This window comes from Lutjanus erythropterus, chromosome 21 (genome assembly GCF_056507025.1).
Source record: "Lutjanus erythropterus isolate fLutEry1 chromosome 21, fLutEry1.hap2, whole genome shotgun sequence".
NCBI classification, from domain to species: Eukaryota; Metazoa; Chordata; class Actinopteri; order Lutjaniformes; family Lutjanidae; genus Lutjanus; species Lutjanus erythropterus.
Genome location: NC_139337.1, coordinates 8,872,774 through 8,892,554, shown reverse-complemented (window position 1 = coordinate 8,892,554; position 19,781 = coordinate 8,872,774). Strand labels below are relative to the sequence as shown.

Sequence of the window (19,781 nt, the reverse complement as noted above, 5' to 3'; positions counted from 1 at the left end):
CTGTGTTCACCAGGTAGTGAGCTAGCTAAAAGTATGTTAACTGCTATTTCTTTTTTATTTTTACTGTAAAACTAGTTGTCTGCTGCTGCTAATGAACTAAAGAAGGAGCTAACTAGCTAGCTCAAGATAAGATGATTGTATTTTTTTTGCTGTAAACTAGTTGCCTTCTGCTGCTAAAGATGCTAAAATGCTTCTTTCAGCGTACACTTGTACAGCTGGGTGACAATTGTGTATTTGTTACAGTCAACAAGCTCTGTCACAAAATACAGTGAAAAATATCTCTTAGCTGGAATTGTGTTGACTTTCTGCACTTGATCGCAAGTTAGCTAAAAGCAACAGCTTACTTTTTTGCTGTAAAGGAGTTATCTGCTGCTGCTAAAGATGCTAAAATGCAATTTTGAGCTTACAGTTATACCATTGGGTAATGTGAAATAACTAACTAGCTAGCTAAAAGTAAGTTGACTGATGTATTTGCTGTATACTAGTTGCCTGCTGCTGATAATAAGCTAAAGATGCTAAAATCCTTCTTCTTCACCTTATAGTTATTCAAATGGGTGATAATTGTTTGTGTGTACGAACTGTCTAGCTGGCTGAATTGCTTTTTTGCTGCTGCTAAGGAGCTCCTTGTCTGTGACTGTGAGCGTCACACTATGAAGGGTACAGTTCACAGTAGCCATTTTGACATAGAATAGAAAGGTATACACAGGTGTTACCAATTATACTAATTAAGCTCCAATCAATTCAGGTCAAATTGACTCAGGGCTGGACCTTAAGTAGGCTGTCATGGGTGACACTTGGGTTTTTCCCTACTATTTCATATCAGTATGGCTGCTTGTAACACATCAATCCATATTAGCGAAACTTTTGCTAACAAACTTAACTACCTTGGTGACTGTTACAGGCTCTGCTGCAGCAGGTTTGATTTGCCGTTGGGACAAATACTTTTTTCAATGTGATTTCTGGTGTTCTCTCTCCCTGCATGACTCCCGTCTCCTCCTCAGGAGAAAAGGTCAGAAAAGGTCTCTGTCCATGTAATTTGTCTCCGTGAATCGTCTCCTACCCAGTGTGGTTTCTAACCTTAAATACAGTATCCTCGCATAATGATGTTACTGCACAGGTTTCCAATTATCTGTCTGCTACATTGTGGTGCAAGTGTTGAACTTTGAACAAGCTTGAAAAAGTGTAATTCTATAGATAGTGCAAAGCAGGAAAAGGTGTTTTGGCAGTTTTGCAGCCTTAATGAACATAGATGTGATGATGCAAAGGGTACGTCTTTCTGGGCAGATGTTTGTAAAACCAGAGCTTGAGCAGTTTCCCTGTGGCTGAATGAACGCCTTTTAACACAGTGGGTGGGAAAGTACAATTAGAATGAACAATTAATTTCTAATTGATTTATATGTAGTTTAATTATGTCTTTGGAATGATTACGATGATTTCACTGAACCATGTAAGGTTTGGAAAAAGATCCATATACAACATCAAAGTGGTCCTGTGGCTTTGTCTGTCATTGGCTTGTGATCCCACTAATGCACTCTGGGTCTTTGAACCCTCCAGCTGATGCTCATTCAGAGTATTTCTTTCAATGGATAAAGTAAATAAACATGGCTTTGTATAGTCAGTAGCCACACTCAGTTTTTATCAGACTAACATTCAAACTACATTTTGATGTTGTATTGTTATAAGCTTGAATTAATTTAACATCTGTGCAGCAGCATCGTAATTTGATATACTTGTAGTATAGTAATTCTATAAGTACACTACTAGGCTTATAATAACTACTTATAATAACTCTAGCAATGATCTGGTGCCTTTTTAATCCCATCAAGACTTAAATGGACACCCCAAAGATCATAAATACATATTTTGACCTTGGCCCTTCCCTTAGCATGACTTATCCATCTGGATCTTTTTGGTGTGAGTTGCAGAAATATGGGGATATCTACCATAGAGATGCTTGCCTTCTCTTGAACCAAGAACCAAAAAAAAAAAAATCATGACCTGGTTACTCAAGATAATCCACAGACCTTGTTGTGAGCAGTTTTAGGGGGGAGCTATTTTGTCTGTAGTAGAAAGAAAGTAACTCTGGTAGAATCCAAAGTAGTTGAGATAGATCCTACTGTAGAAAGAAAGTAATCCCTACATGAAACTGCTCATAACAGGGTCTGTGGATTATCTTTAGTAGCTGGGTCATGATTTTTGGAAAGAGACACTGGTTTGATTTCAAATGTAATTTTTTTTGGTTATTTGAACACCATAAGCCAAGTGTCATTTAGTCCCATTATACTCAAGAGAAGGCAGACATCCCTACAGCTGATATCTCCAAAACTCTGCAACTTGCACCAAAAAAAAATCTAGATGGATAAACAGCACTGTAGCCCACAGGAAAAAAAATAATATTTTTGATTTTGGGGTGAGTTGTTCATTTAAAAACTTGGGTAAAGGAAGTGAAAATTCAATATGCTTTTCAACCCTGGTTTTAACTTTAAACTGGGTTTGGCTTAAGGTCTTTTCAGCATTCATTATTCATTCAGTATTAAGTATTCACTATCAGAATGAGCTTAATTTTTCATGCTGTTGATACAGCGGCTCCCTGGATGCAGTTTAGCCTGATTAACTTACGGATACTCTGAAAAGCCTTGTGCCAAAACGGAGGTGACTCGTGTCTTTCTAACCGCACATCTATTGATCAGCCATAATTGTCCTCATAAACTGTTCCCTACCGGTCTGGAATCTATTATGCTGTCAAATTAAATTGTTGTTCTGTTGAGCTGAGGGCACTTTTTCATTTCCTTTGCCAAATTGCTGAATAATCTCTCCTCACTGTGATATATGATCTCGCTTCACTCTCCTTTTTTTTTTTGCATATGCTGCAAACACATCTGCCAACACACTGTCTTTCTTAAAAAAAAAAAAAAGTCCACCTGTCTATTAGTGTGTGAAATAGGATATCACAGAGACACATTATTCATCTGTGATTGCAGTGTTGAAAATGTATGCACTCCTGCACTGTTCCTCATAGAAATCCTTTGAAAAATGTGTGTCACTGCTCATATATTGAGATGACTGGCGTCTCTATGAATCTGTTTATGTGGGTTTTTCCAAACATCTGCCCACCCAGATATCCTCTCAAACCTCCAGACAGAGCTGTGAAATGGAAATGGCATGCTCAGGGCTACAGGAGAAAAATAAATCCTTGATGTTAGAAGGGCTTAGACGTTGGCGGGACTGTGGGATATTGCAGTCATTTGGACAGATTTATTTTGAATCCAGAAGCGCGGTATGAACAGAGTGATAGAAGAAGTTTGCTACTCTCCTGAAGTGGATTCCTTTCTTTGTGAAGTTGAGGAAAAACTTTTTGGCAGGTTTTGTGCTCGGGAGCTTAAAGTCTTTAAAATCAAAGTTAGGACTTCCCTTGCTGGGAATTCAGTCTTGTCTGTTCTCAGGGCACTGACTCAAGTGTTTCTGTTGTGGAAATATACTAAAGTAGTCATGAGTTCAATGTGGCTTAACTCTAATGAGTGATCTTTTAGATTGGTGTTATTATCACTTTGAGTTGAGGCCTAAAACGAGCTGTTTCAGGTGTGTTCACAATGAGCAGTCCCACCAAGAATGAATGAAACTGATGTTGAATGTTCTCGCTGAAAAACCCTGACGTGGACCCTCTTTGTGCCAATGTCATGATTACATCATGTTGTTAGCTGGAGGTAAAACAAAGGAAAAACTGGAGGGAAACATTGAACAGCAGGTCATATAACCAAGCAAAAATGTCATCTTGCTGTGTTCTTGGGTGGAATTGTGCTCTTGGATATAATTGAAACAGTAATACCTCAAAATTGAAGTTTTATTGCATACCAGCTACCACTACCAGTCAAAAAAACAGACAACTGGGGTTAAATGCAAGTTGTGACAAAATTAATAACATGAACTCACAAAATGTCAAGAAAGAACATTTTCCTCACATCTGTTTTCCTTATTAAACAGGAAATTACAACCAATCACCTTCTGAATTCAAGTTTCTCTCTTTTACCAAACTAAGACGAACTTTAATTGCCTCATAAACTCTGTGAAACAGATTCCATTTCAATCTGACAGACCGAAAAAAATACAACTTACCAAAACTGTCTTGGTCAGTCTTTTCATTGTTACAATGACCAACTCTGGTTTGGTCAAAATAAATCCTTCATTCACCGTGTTAGATGTGAAAAGATTCTGGCAGTAGAGGCTGTTATCCTCTTACTCATCCTTTGGCTCAGTGTGTTTGTACTGTGTCTCTGCAGACAGTTATATGAGCTGAATAAAATTATAAAAATTGCCCCCCATCTACCAAGTTCAGTTGTCCGCAACAACCTTTTCTATGAATCCAGGACTGAACAGTCTCAATATGGTCTATGCGTATTCAAATCACAGGAGGCACAATATTTGTTAACGGGAAAATATGTGCCAAACTACTGTTTTAAATTAAATATTGAGTTGTGTGTTGCAGATGTGTGCTGGCCTATACATTGCATTTTACAGACTTGAAAAATAATTTTGTTTGGTACAGATCCCCACAGTCTTTTTATGTTTTTCAGTGAAAATGAGAATAATATTTAAAAAATGATCCATCCCTCTACTAGTGAAAATCAAATCGCAGTTGTAATATCAGTCAAAAAATTGCAGGTAGGTCAAGAATTTTTTTTTTTTTAGAAATTGTTGAGCCCACTTCAGATGCTATTCATCCTGTTTGTTCTTAACTGTAACACAGCTATGCCATTGCTATTTGACCTTGGCTGCAGCTTCATTGTGCATGGCCTTTTGAATACATGAACTACTTCTTCATTGCTCCTCAACAAGGACAAATATGCGATTGCAGCCCAAGGCTACCAAGTTCTTCATGAGAAAAATGATTCAAAGATGACTCAGTCTTTTTGTCATGTTGACTGAGATGCCTTTGATTTGAACAGACTTGCGCCCAGAGGAGCAATAGCATGATGAATAGTTTGTTCATGTTTGATTGATGATGTTGTGGCCTGTTGGTTTTATGCTCAGTTATGCTCCTAAGAAGAAAACAAACAACAGTACAAACATCTCATCTCGCATCAGGTACATCTTTGTGTTCTCCCCCTGGGCAAATTCACTCAAAGAATCCAATTATCTCAGCTTGTTTTTTTTATCATTAAACCTATATTATTGCTGGCATTCCCCTGCCTTTGTGCATGTAGTGTAAATAGGCTGACAAAAACAAAAGTGCCAGTGTTCAGTCCTACTGCAGAAAATACCAAGTTGGGGTTTAAAAACATGAAGCAACCACAAGATCATCCCAAAGCATTAAGCTGTGAGCTCATGGGTAGACTGGATTACTGTAACTTTTTCATTTTCAATTTAGTCTGACACTGTGTTTCTGCAAATGAGTCGTAAATTCAGCTCATCTGGTTTTCAATGGCCAACATGGAGATTTTGCTGGGAGAATTTCACTGATGAATATGTAAAGTTACTGAGAGTAATTTCCTGCCCAGACATTCTTTCTGGTCACAGAACATGTTGTGGTATGATTAGTTGTTGCTTGGACCATGAAATGGGGTCATTCAGTACAGACTGAGGAAGAGCGGCTAAAAGACATGGGAGCTATTTAAATGTGAAATCGGGTTTGGTTGCAGTGCATTCATGTGTTTGTCCTGACCTTTCTGTGTGGTCAGGATTCATTAAAGCAGATTTCTCTTCAATAATGACTTTTTAAATTTAACTTTGAGCTCGTATTTTTCACACTCTTGTTCCCCTTGGACCAAGATGTTCTGAGAAATCTCAAGTATTTAAAAACCTTGCTACTAGTAAGGAGGTTCCTGCAGGACATGACTCATGGTGATAGATTTCAAAGTCTTATAACAACAATAAGTGAAAGTCAGCGTGCTCAATGCGTGCTATCATTTCCACTCCCTAAAAACGATTGAGAGACACTTTAGGCTGACTTGAAGATGTCATAAGGAATCATGGTTGGGTTTTCCTCCTGCTGCTGGGGTAAGAGTTACAGTACATTGATAACAGATGGGTTTCTGCTCCTCTGTTTTCTGAGGCTGTGAGGATGCTGAGTTGCCACTGACAGACCAACCATCTCACACCCTATGATTAGGGATCAGTAATGCCTGAGGGTAGGAGACAGCCTGCAAATAGCATCTGCTTCCTGCAAAGAGATCCTCACATCTCCAAAACATGTGCCTTAAAAGATGGCAGCCAGAAATGATAGCTGCTGATTTTGCAGCCTTTTTGTGGAGGAATGGAAATGCACCTACTGTATTTTGTACTGGAAAGGTGTTTAGGAATGATAAGTATGTTTATTAAGACAGTGTGGGTTTTTTTGTGTCCATGTTTTGTGCATTTGCCTCTCTTTACAAGAGGCCTACTGGATATTGTAGTAACTCTTGGAATTTTACTGAAAGCATAAAAAGGCGCTTTCTTGACTGATATTGGTTATAATTAAAACTTTTTGGTAACTTTTTACTATTTGGAAACTTTTCCACAGTGGTGGAAAGTACACTTACTTCAGTGCAGTAGAAGTGCTGCAACAAATTTGAGGTGCTTGTACTTGTGCTACTTGAGCAGGCCTATTTCCATTTTATGATACTTAATACTTCTGTTGCAGTACATCTCAGAGGTAAATATTATACTTTTTACCTTACTAAATTTGTAAGGCAGTTTAATTTACTTTTCCAATTACAAATTTTCATACCCTTCCTGTCTAGTCAAACCCATGTACTTCCAGATTTTGGGGATTTTGAATTTTTCTGCTGAACTGAATGATGATGTGTTCCTTTATGGGTTGAGAAAATCCTTTTACTTCTTAAACTAAGTAAACTATTTAAAAAGCCTTCTGGATTGGCCAGAAAATATATCATCACAAAGCTGAAAAAAGTTTTTCTGAGCTTATGAAAAGTTTTTATAGCAGCCATTTCCAAACTTAAGAATGCCAGGGCCCAATTTGAAACCTGAAAATCTTCCGAGGCCCGCCCAAACTCAAATCACAACTCTAATCAACAGACGAAACTTATCGCACCAGTGATGAGATTTAAGATACTTTGCGGTGTTAATGTGACACACCAAATATTGTGCAACACCTGTTAAACTGGGTCAGATAGATGAAGAGTAACACATAATTTTAACCCCATGGCTTTGTTGTATTGGTTCTGATTACGTTTTTCTAATTAATCATAAACATTTTATGGTTATTTCAATTGATAAATACTTTCACTTTATTGAATGCAGGACTTTTATTTATAGTGGTGTATTTTCATGATGTGGTATTATGCAGTACTTTTACTTGAATGAAGTATCTGAATATTTCTTCCTCTACTTATTAAAAGCAATATTTGTATTAATTTCTGTCCACTTTACTGGAGGTTTCCCTGGGTTTTGTGTTTGCAAAGCTGTCAGAGACCAGTAGATTTTCTTTGCGGGCTTTCTTTGAGGGCTGACTGGCAGTGGGTGTTGGGTATCTTAGATCACATTACACCACAGAGTCTGCTGAGTCGTGTATCTCTGACAGAACAAGACCTCTGAAGGTATTTGTGTACTAATGAATTTGAATACTTGCACAAAGCAGGGCTATGTAAACACCCTTCATCAATACAGTGTAGCTCTGAGACACTGCAATTTCTTTAAAGTTGAGGGCCGATGCTTGTTTTTGCTTTGGCATGTGTTAATGGCGTCGTAGAGAGAGTTTGTGTGTGTGTGAATGTGTGTTTCTGTGTTGTCAGGATCAGGTGAATGATCTGGTTTAGCCGGTTTCTTACTGTCAGCTTCAACCCTGTCTGTCTGTCAACCAAATAGATTTCCCAGCAACCCTCCTCTTAACAAATGACAGAGTGCCCTCCAGCACTTTCATCACCTTCTTTCAGTTTGTTGCCTGCAGTATTCCCAAGAAAAAGTCCAACCTGTTTCTTCAGTTCTCTGCTGATCCAGGGCCAAATATGAGGTCATCTTTAGACATTCATTATTAGCCAAAACCAAACAAAATGCACTGTCTTAAGCTCAGCTTTGTCATCAAGGAACATACAGGCTTTCACCACATATTGATCTTCATGGCAGTCACGTTAGTTAACAATCCTCAGTCCCAAGCCAATCCCAACCTGGAGTAGGCTTTAGCAACACTACGTCAGTCCTGTGCAACCATCAGCTTCAGAGTCTTCAGATTTAAAGTAATGAGCTGTCTTGGTTAAAAGATCTTGACCGTGACGTGATTTGAAAACAGACCTTCTGATCAGCAGTGAGATGCTTTATCCTTGCACCAGAAGGTCTGACTTTGTCCAAGTCTGTCAGTGCAAATCTGTGGATTAAAATAGCATGAAAAACACATTGTCCCTCGGAAATGAGATGTGGTTGGTTTCTGCATTTCCCTGGAATTGATTGAAAAACACATTGCTTTGTACTTCAGTCTGTATCTGGCAGTAGATTCTAGCTCAGAAGTAAACACACCAGCCCACTTGAACTCCCTCTGCTTTAAAGTATCTGGATCAGCGCAGTGCTGTTTACAGTGGGCCTGCACCTCTTCATCTTAACAAACAGACTGCATGGAACTCCACAATTTCTGCCCCACCCTCTCCACCACCACTCCTGCCATCTTACTCTTACCACCACTGCCTGGAGATGCACAGTCAGGGTGAAACAATTCTCCCCCTCCAGTGGCTTTCCTCTCACACCGAGCCTTCAACTCTGGTGGTCTTGAAGAGAGATTGATGGGGCTCTCCTCCATCACTCACTGGCTTTAATGAGAGGAGTCTCAGTGAAAGTACTGGGCGGAGGGGGAGGCGGGGTGACAGAGCAGCAAGGGGGTTGAAGTCAGTCAAACAGATACAATGCTGCTTACGTCACCTTGCATCTCACACTGAACCACAACAAGGTTGTGGTGGCTGGCTGGCACCTTCACTGGTGCTGTTGCATTTGTTTATTGCTGTTACAGTGTTGTGGGCTGGCCTGAAATGTGTTTGTGTCGGATCATGGCACATCATAGAAAGAAGACATAAGCAAAACAAGCTGAATATGGAGCAAAATAGAATGCAGTAACAACACTGCTGTCACCATAGAGAACTGCTATTTTATTGATACTAATGCTATTGTTGATTCTGCTTATTGATCCAATTCTTTAATGATTGCCTTATTGATTCCTGATCAATTTTCTACAAATTGACTGCACTGTGACGCAGTATATTTACTCATGGTAAAGGATGTAGGAAGCAGTGGAAAGATGTTACAGCATATTGTTGGTGTTGGTATTGTCGCTTTGGACTGTTTCTTCTTCTCTGCCATGATTCCTTCTTGTTGCAAGTTTCCAGCTGTGTAGACACAAAAGTTTGATGTCATTGTTTGGCTATGTGCAACTGCCAGAAAAACAGAAAAGGAATTGAAAAGCACAGAAGCATACAATTCTGATGGACCGGTCAATTTATTTGCGCTTCTCAGTAGAAGCTGGTTCTCAGTTTCCATAGTTCTTATAGAAGTGCCCATGTTCTCCTCATTTGTAGCTCTGGGCTGGTTTGAATCGACCGGATTGATTGTTATTTTCAGCTTAGCAGCACCTCGTCTTCATGCACAGCCAAAGGGAATGAGATGTATTGAGGTTGCTTTATGTTACCGTCTTGTTTCAGGCATCAGCAGGTCCTGAAATTACCTACAGTGGATGTGTGTGCGTGTGCACATGCATGTGTGTGAAGATTTCTACTCTCCTTGGCGTAATTGTGTCCCTAATTCACTCGTCTATAAACAGTGAGCTCATTAGATTTAACCTTGCAGCACAGCCTCCGGTGCTTTCTCTCAACATCTTCTCTCTCAACCCCCTTCCCCTCTCTTCACCTTACTTGTTGTCTTCCCTCTTTTATCCCCACCCTTTTCTTTTCTTCTATCCTCCTTTTACACCCTCCTGCTTATATCTCTTTATCTATCATCCTTTCTCTCTCGTATACCTTGAATTCCCCTTTTTCTTGCGGCTAACATTCAGAAAGTCAATTTATTGGGAGATGTTTGTGCACCTAATCTTGTATGATACATTTATTATACTCACACCCACCAATTCACACTCATTATGTGATTATACATTTCAGATGTTTTGTTGAGAACACATCAGAAACATTTTGAAAGAGATAAAAGCAAAGAGCATGATGGTTGATCATGTTGAGACGTGACAATCAAGTGGTGCAACACATTCCAGGGTTTACAGGTTGCATGGTTGGTCTGTGAGCAGGCAGGAGAAAGTAGTAGTAGTAGTAAAAGGGCGGGGCAGTAGCATAATAGCTGCAGCCTGGAGATATGACAAACTCAATATTGTCCACTGTCTCACTTCTTAAACTTTATATTTTCCAGCTGGAGCTCCTGAGGAGACGTGATCAAACCCATATGAACACACTATTCCTGCGCTTTACCATCGTGAACATTCCACATGCAAACACATCTTGGATGGCACTCCTCTCTTCAAAGGCACTTCATTAGTTGTGGGTGGGTACGCTGAAAGTTAAATATAATGTTATTATGTTTGGAAGACTCAGTTGCTGTTAGAAGGGCAACGTGGGGAAAGTCTGAAAATTACAAGGTAGAAACAGAAGGAAGACACGTTCTGTCTCTGAGGCTCGGGATTTCCCTCTTTTCTAGAGTTGACAGTTTTGAAGGGAAAGTGGATCGATGGTGACTGTAATAATTTCCAAAACCAAGTGATTTCCTGGATGATAAACAGACTTAAAGACAGTGATTTATGGGCATATTATGCAGCCTTAAAGAGAAGATTTCTTCCCTTTCTGTTGGTGTTGACAGCAAGAGTGTGCTGCTGTTTTTGCACGTTCCTCAGTCTGACTAATCTCAGACATCACGATCTGATTTTAATAATGCTGTTTTCCAGCATTCAATCACAATTTATAGAGAATAGTGACATTAATGCGGGAAGCCTATCTCCTGCAAACAAACACACGTCTGCACACTTGCTCAAGCAGTCTGCTGACAGTTAAGTGTGAGCCAGGCGTTTCCGTCAGCCCTTGGCTTTGGACGCTGCTCATGCTGCCAACCTTCAAGACAGTGAGCAGAAAAGCATCTGAGTGGCTAAGTGGCCATGTGTGTTTCTTCCTAAGTCTGCACTTACAGTTGACAGAAGGGACACACCAAAATACAGAAGCAGATTGCATTCATCTGGAAATGTAGAAAACATCTCCCTTTTTAATTAAAATCTCTTATGATTCAGAAAAAAAGATGTTGAAACTGAGATAATTAACCAATTATTCTTAATTATGTCAGTAAATCTGAGCAGACTTTGTGCTTGTCAAGTTGCACTTCCTGGATTTAATTCAGTAGCTGTGTCATGTTTGAATTATAACATAATTACATCAGAGTTATGATATATTTGCTTGGGTAGCACATATCTGCCAAACCCCCTGTTAATCATTTGCTGAATTTTAATCTGTGTGCTGCACAGGGTGTGATCCATGATGAATTTCTGTAGAACCACCCAGGTCAGGGGTTCCCAAACTTTTTCATGTCAAAGACCCACACAATAGGTGCACATTAGACCAGTGAACCCCAGTTTTAGAGGATTTTCACAGGAAAACAGCCTTACAGAATCTCCCAAACAATTTAAGTCGATGTTGACCAGTTTTCAAATGGAAAAAAACAACAGAAAAAAACAGTACAAAGCTAAAAATGCCTCCATACTGCTTGCCTGGTGTAATCCAAGTCTCCTGAGGCTAAAGTGTTTTGTGGACTAAAAAATAAACTAATCCTGACCCCAGTCTGAAATTCATTGGCTAAGGTTAACAGTGGAGGACTGTATGCTGGACATTATCAAGGTGCAAGATGTAGAGTAATGTGGAGAAGTGCTTCAAAGGAGTGCATATGCTCAGCAATCCTTTGTCTTGATTAATGAAAGATTAAAATGCACGGTGTAATGTTTGCAAAGTAAACGGAAGCCTATTCATTATCATATACCAGTCGTCAGCACTAAAGGAGAACAGTGAATTGTTACCCTGGCTGTGTGATGCACTTTACAATTTAAATGCTCAAGCAAAATAAACACACAATCATAGATACAAACTGGATACAAACCGACAAAGACAGAAAAAGTTGAAAATGGTATTGCATGCAAGTCTGTGTAGTTGTGTAGCGCATTAACTCTGGGAGACGTGATTATAACTATGCCATTAGGTGGGGCAAGTTTCTGGTGAAGTCCCTGGCCTGATTCATCTAGATAACATCAAGCTTTTGTTTGCGTGACACATCATTGAGTTATCTTCTGTCTACATTTTAGAACAAACAAGAAGAAATCCCACTGGCACATGGCAGCTTGTTAATGGAGGTGCTGATGGATGAGTTTTCCATCAGCACAGCCATTAGAGAAGTAAATTACAAAATGATAGAAACCTCTCAGAAGGCAGAGGAGAGGTTGGGGAGAGATGAGATTCTTGTTGTTCACTTTTACTCCAGTGAGGTTCTTTCCAGGTATAAAAAAGAATCTTAGTCATGTTAAAACCCTGGTGTGCAGCTTTGATCTTTGCTCCATTGCACTCACCTCAACATGATTGGAACTTACAGCCTTTTGATCTGGAGTCAGATATGCTACACGGGCATAACAAAATCTTTTTGACGCATCCTGGCCTTCTTTTTTCCTGAAAATGTTACTTCTGTCAGTTTCACCTTTCAGATTGTACTTTACAGCAGATAGTTTGTGTGATTATGTCTTCCAGTGAAGCGTCTATCTGTCTGTGTGTGTCTGACAGTGAGACATGACTTTGGCTGAAATCTAGGAGATGGATTGCTCTTGGCTAAACTTTGATTGCAATTTGATGTTCATCCTGATCTGGGATTTCCACCTTCATAGATGTTTTAGTTGTGCATGTCCATGTGCTGAAGGGTAGCTCTGAAGTTCCTGGCTTTGTAGCTGTAATTACATGATGATTGTCAGAAAAGCAAACCAAGAAATCAATCGATGAAACTGAAGTGTTTTTAGGGGGTTAAAGGAGTGTACCACTGATAGAGGTTTGTGCTTTGCAGAGTGCAAAGTTTTGGCAAGTTCATCCTCCTATCTTCAGTGCATCTTTGTTTCAGTGCAACAAAAGTTATGCACAGGATGAGACAGCTTTTTGATGCTGAACTATTCACCTGTATCTGTCAGAGTTTTGAATTCTCCCTGTTATTGTTTAACTATAATACAACCTGCAGATGTAAAATCAGATATGCACCCATGTTGCACGGTGATCCACTGCACTTACTCTTCTCCTCTCTTTCTGTTCATTCTGTCCAACTGTCAAACACATCCTCTGTCCTCTCTTTCTGCCTCACTTTCACTCTTCGGTGTCCTCATCATGTCCTGCCTGCTTTCCTCACCTCACTTTTAATCTCCTCTACACGGATGTTTCCCACTGATCTTGCCTGTCTTTAGTCTCAAGTGCTTTGCCTGTGTGTCATCTGTTTCCTGTGTAGGGTCAATGAACATTTCCCCAACTATGAAGCAAACTCCTTCATCACTCAATGGACAGGTGAAATACTAATATTAGACTGAAACATAGAGCTGTGAGTGTATGTGACTGCCAAAGGGGTAGGTGATATGGCCTAAAATTTATATCACTGTATTTATTTTTGTTTTTAAGGACGATGGTATTGTATCACAGTATTACAAAAGTAAAAGGCATAATCAACTTAAAACATGATTGTACCTCTGTTCAGCTCGTGCTACATGCTCGGCAGACGGCAGCCGCTCTCACTCAGTGCAAACACCCCGATCCCCTAGATGTTGTTATCAGCAAAATGAGACAGATGACAGCTTGTATACAGCATTGCTTGTCAGTATTTTGATGTATAAAAGGAAAATAACGTCGATTGTAGGCTGTGTCAGAACAAACTGGCATATAACCACTTGACTGGAGCAATGTGTAGCCACATTCAGCACAGACACAGACATTAATCTGCAAGCAGAGCAGGCTGCTGCACTGCTAATGTTAGCCACCCTGTGTGGCAGGCTGGCAGCTAACATCAGCTCTGCAGACACTGTCATCCTTTCAGGTCTGAAAAAAGTGAAGCATTTAGTGAGTTTTGTCATGTTTTGAAGGATAATGTAGTAGTGTGGAAGTGGCACACATTTCAGCTGCATTTGTGATTAACGGCTTCAAATGACTTTTAATACACACAGTATTTTTTTGGACCAGGTTTAACATTATTAATGAACAAATGCTTTCTGCTGTCTGAGTGTTTTCTTAATGTTAAACTTGTCGACTAGTGTGAATTAAAATTTGCGTTTAATGGACAGGGAAATATGTCACCAGGAACTAGTTTTAATATACTAAAACATGTATTTCTGCAATGACGGGATTGCATAATCTACACTGTCTGTTATGCTTGTGCTTTCCTTCATTGACTAGACAGGTTAGACTGTTTTGAATGTGTGAATAAGAGGTCATGCTTGTCCTGACAATTACAGTCCTCTGTTGTGTGGAGCACCAGGCTTAGCTGATGTACAAAGCTTCTCACATTACATAATGTGGTTGCTCAGAGGAAAACAAATGAAAACAGGCAACTGAAGTGGGTCACTGCTATACAGTTCTGCATATACAGTATATGCAATATCTGTGACATGTGAATATATATATATATTTTTTTTACCAATGCTACATACTTACAGTTGAGATATAGTTTATGTTGTGTGCCTCTGTGATCAAAGCCCAGGCTGTTTTCCTGAGGGCCAGAACGTAATGGTAAAAGCATGCATGCCTTGATGATGTGTTGTAGGTTTATAGTAATTTCAGACTTATCGTAGTGTTAAGTTCAGGTATTCACCTAGTTTACTGTTGCTGCTGCTTCTTTCATCATTCTTCCCTTGCCATATTGCTCTATGCAAAAAAGAGACCCTCTCTAGGTGTCCTATATGTGTCTTCTTCCTGCAGTTGTAAAAAATAACACACACACACACACACACACACACACACACACACACACACACACACACACCCAAATCCTCTAGAGACGTATTACTGTAAATAGAGCTGTTACTTCCAGGCTTGTATTGAAATATAGTAGTCTTGACACAATGCTTCTACTTCCACTTTGCTTTGTCGGTTCTTGTCCAAGTAATCACTTATTATCACCAGCTAATGGATGTTGTTAGAGAGCAGGGCTCAGTTTGAGGATTGGCAAAACATAAACACAGAGCCCTACTCGCTCCAAATACAGTACAGACCCACATCTGGACTTTCTTTCTCCTCTTCCTCTTTCCCTTTAGACAGCTTTTTCTCACATTGTTTACAGCTTGTGTATTTTTGACTGCATTACTTTACTGTTACTCTCTGCGAGTTTCAGGCACCAGTATTTGTGGTTTTTGGATGTTTGCCCCAGTGAGTCTTTGGAAAGTGACTTTCATCAGTACTCTCTTTCTTCCAGCCTCTTCCCTTTGTCTGTCTGTACATGCATGTCTTTTTTTTCCTGACAGAGATTCAGAAGTTCAGGAGTTCCTGTCAAACTGGAAACTCTGTAGTTTATTGTGTTAGAATACCTCAAATTGGACTGAATATCCAATGCATGACTCAAAAGTATGAAAGTATTATTGGAACAAAACATCATATTCACTGCAACAAGTGTCGCACAAAATGTGATTGTATGAGTTTCTTAATTTGTTGTTTGTAGGATTTCTGCAGCTACAATGAAAAATATGAAAAATATAACTTATATAAATATAAATCTTTGCATGTTTTTTAACACTGATTAATTAATTAATAACTGTAATTATTTTCTTGATTAATTCATGTTTTTTTTAATTATTTGATTAATATAACAATGAATTTGGCTAAAATAAATATCAGAAACTCAGTAACTAATTAATATTTCAATATTTTATTCAATCATATTCTGAAAAAGGCATAAAGTTCATTGGAACAAAGATAATGGTGGCATATTTTAAAATTAGTCAAATTTCCATCCAGTTTAACAGACTGTCAGGTGTCTGATCAGAAGAATACTGGACCTCAAATTGAAAAGGAGCTGCGAAACATTCTCATTTAATCACTGTGTCAGCACTTTCCCCAAACTGGACAATCAGTATTTTGACTTAAAACTTTAACTGGTGATGGCATGGATTTATTTTATCACTGTGCAGATAAGATGGCGATGTGGTTTTGTATCAGTGTGAGATGAGGAAAACAATGGGAATAAATTACAGGCTGTCTGTAACATGGGTTTCAGCCATTTCTCACTTATACATGGTTGTTGAATTTAACTAACTACAAAGCGGCTGAATAACAAGATGAAGCATGGCAGCAGTGTAGACATTACTCTTAACACTGGAGTGATGAAGAAACATCTAGAAAATCTATCTTAAGTGACGTCTACAAACAGAAACATGTTTCACATGTTGATAATCCTGCTATATCATGCTTGGCTGCTGACAAAAAGTAAACAGGGCAATGCTGCTGTCTCACTGCAGGAGGACAGAACACTCACTGCTGCACTTCTAGCACTTGTGCAGAACAGTTGTCCTACTGTGATGAGACATTTCCAATTTGTGGAGCTTAAAGAGAAGCACACTGTTGCATCTCTGTCTAAAATACTCCCACATTTTAAATGATCACAGTGAGGCTTCCTCTCCACAGCTCGCTCTCCGGGTGAATCCATGCTCTGGCTGGGCGCAACAGTTCCTAACAATGCATCGATCGACGTGATGCAAATCAACCTCTGTAATCAAAGATGTCCATAACAATGATCAATTGCCCTAGTCCTACAATGTGCATATAAATAAATTATGAAATAAATGTAGGTCTTATTGTAATCAGTTATAGTTAAGGGGAAAAAACATATAATTAAATTACAGCTACTAATCAAAATGTTGGTTATTACATACTATACATACATACCATACCAGACCTTTGTATACATATATATGGCCAACAGGCGGGAGAATTGCAGTTTGCTTTGAGTGACCTGGGTTAACTCATGGAGAAAGAAATAGCTCCCAGATGTGGCATTTACTACACAACATATTTTCACAGCACTGCATTTAGTCAGGTCACCTTTAAGCGCCATTATCTGACATGAACTGCCTGTTCGTCACGAAGAAGATGATGATCAAAACAAGCTTACATTTTCAAGACAGCCTCCCAGTGTTGTAGGAGTGAATTGAGTTCAAGTTAAGGTAGTGAAGTAGACCTCGTGGCGCAACGGTAGCGCGTCTGACTCCAGATCAGAAGGTTGCGTGTTCAAATCACGTCGGGGTCAGTTATTTTTGAAGGCCTTAAGTGTTAAAAAGTGCATACGAAGACTAGGGGAAAAAGCATGTATGTTACGCTTGTAAATGAGATGAAACTGGCCACAAGGAGCTGTTAATGACTGGCTGCTCTACTGTATATCTGTGTGTTTCCATGCTTGAGCTGTTTTTTCTACCTCAATTCAAGTACGTTGTGTGTGACAGAGCTGCATAACTTCGGACTGAGTTGATCTGACAAATTAATTACAGTATAGTGCCTTCAGGTGACCGTTAAAAACAACCAGAGTAACCAGATTGATAAGGTGAGAATCATAAATAAACAGGAGGCTGTTTGTGCATGCCCACAGTTTGTGTCGTGCATATCTCATTTCTATATTTACATTGGGAGAAGTAGGGCAGCGGGTGGACTGCGGGCTGGTTGCGAGGGACCACTCTGGATCAAATTTCCAGTGACTTCTGTTAAGGGAACCTCCGTCTGCTACTGCTGGTTATTATCAGGGTTTAGGCTCTGTTCAAACTTAGCACCACTTGGTCTGGATATACATTTCTAAGGCTGTGTTGCACTATGTCTGGTGCCGTGCCATGCTGGGCGCTGAAAGTGAAAAGTGAGCCACTTTGGTTGTTTTGCCTCCAGTGTAGAATTCACCAGCTGTGTGTGTGTAGTGGTATTACAATATTTTTACATGGTATTAGGGAAGCCTTTATTGGGTACATGAGCTAATTCTGTGCTCAGCAGTTTCAGTACAGATGTGGTGCACTGTTTCAACATGTGAGGCCAAAGAGTTGCCACTCCCTCCTGAGCCATTTACACTCCTGGGATTTCAGTGTCTGCATAACATATGTTGTTCTTGAACCCACTGGGATTTGAACAGACACAGGGAGCTCCCTCTCAATGAACTGATCCTCCCTCCTTCCTAGGTGTGAAGAGTGAGGCGTGTGCTCTTCTGTTAAGTGTGTAAGAGGGTTTCATTGTCACAGTCTGTTGCTTCCTCACAAACCATGACCACCACACTCCTCAGTACAAATGAGTGTCAGTGTTTCTGGACCATACACGTTCCTCAAGGTCACATTACATAGACGCCAACTTGAATTGAAAATTAAGCCACTTTGTAGATATTCAGTAATGTTATTTTATCACAAGAAGTGAGGTTACATGAGATACTTATCGATTGTAACTGTATTAGCGGCAGTAGATGCAGTTTGGAGAAGGAGCACCAACATGAAAACTAATCAAGTAATTGATGACTAACAGCAATTTCTAGGGGTATTAGAAAATATCTATGCTCTTGAGTATAGCAGTTTTATGTTTTGTGATACTGTATTGTTTCTAAAAAACACTGTATCATGATATTGTGATACATGCAAAGATTTGTGGTAGTATTTCTTTTGTTGTGTTTAAACCCCGGACCACTACAGCAGTGTTATCTACCCTCTGCCATATGCATATGGTGATGTGTATGAACACCTTAATTTCCTTAAGTTAGATTGAATAAATAGAAATCTATCACCTTGCATACAGTATCACAATATATATTGTATTGTAACACTCCTAATAAAAGGCTGCACCTCAGTCTATTGCAGGTAATACACTGACTATGGTTAAGTATCTCATACAACTCTGTCAAACAAACATCCCTCCTCTCACATTTGAGATTCAAAACATGGCCCTCAACACCCTGCATGCTCACCATTCACAGATATGAGTGAGGCGCCTCATTTCCTGATTGACTGAAGTTTATTCTAGTTTCCATGGCAGCTGTATGTGTTTTGGAGTTGCACTTTGACCATTTGTTAAAATGAGCACTGACATTATATTTTTATAACAGTCCACAATAAGTGGTACATAATGATGTTTGTTCCACATTTAGATACCAGGCAACTCCTCCTCCTCACACACAAACACAAATCCTAGAAAACACTCTTTGACCTCTCTGTTCCACATCTGCAGTCTGTGAAAGAGCTGTGTGTGTCGTGACATCTCCACTGCGGGTTGTCTGTTCTTGGTGATTCACCCTGCTCTCTGTGTTTCTCTTGGCTCGTTTAGAGGCCCCATCTGGCAAGCATAACCTCTGTGCTTATGAAATAATAAACAAAAGTGTGCCTAAATTGTGCTGACTGACTGCTGCCTCTATGAGTAGACAGAGTCTCGCAGTGCTCAACCAGTTTTAGTGAACCAGCAGGCCTTCACTTGCAGGAACTACACCAACTTTCAGTGTGATTTGTTGCTTTTTGACATTGTTGGAGTAGACACTGGCAAACTAAGTTGTCTTTACTTTGCCAGTTGAAAATTATAAGGATTTATTCTGTTGTATTGTCTGTATTCTTTTGTTATGAATGTTGTTGTGGCTCTTTTGCATTTTGAGTAACAATTTCTTCAAAGCGGCAAATGAGAAGTTTGATTCATTGTTCTCTTCTTCTCCTCTTGATTTAGAGGTCTGTGCACATTCTCACATATTGCTACTGACATGTTTTCTCTATAAGACTAAATCTTTCGTTAAAGGGATAGTTATGATTATTTACTATGGGTTGTATGAGGTACATATTGATAGTCAGTGTATTATCCACAGCATGCCAGTCAAAACAACCCCAGTTT

The 19,781-nt window shown here is 39.5% G+C and overlaps 1 protein-coding gene and 1 non-coding gene across 3 annotated transcripts in view; both read left to right on the top strand.

Moving 5' to 3' along the window:
• Window positions 1–19,781, top strand: part of LOC146307270 (partitioning defective 3 homolog) — a 474,057-nt gene that overhangs the window by 16,557 nt on the left and 437,719 nt on the right. The gene's annotated exons all lie outside the window — the stretch shown is intronic.
• trnaw-cca (transfer RNA tryptophan (anticodon CCA)) lies at window positions 17,128–17,199 on the top strand. Its single transcript has one exon. It is a non-coding gene; the product is annotated as a tRNA-Trp (tRNA).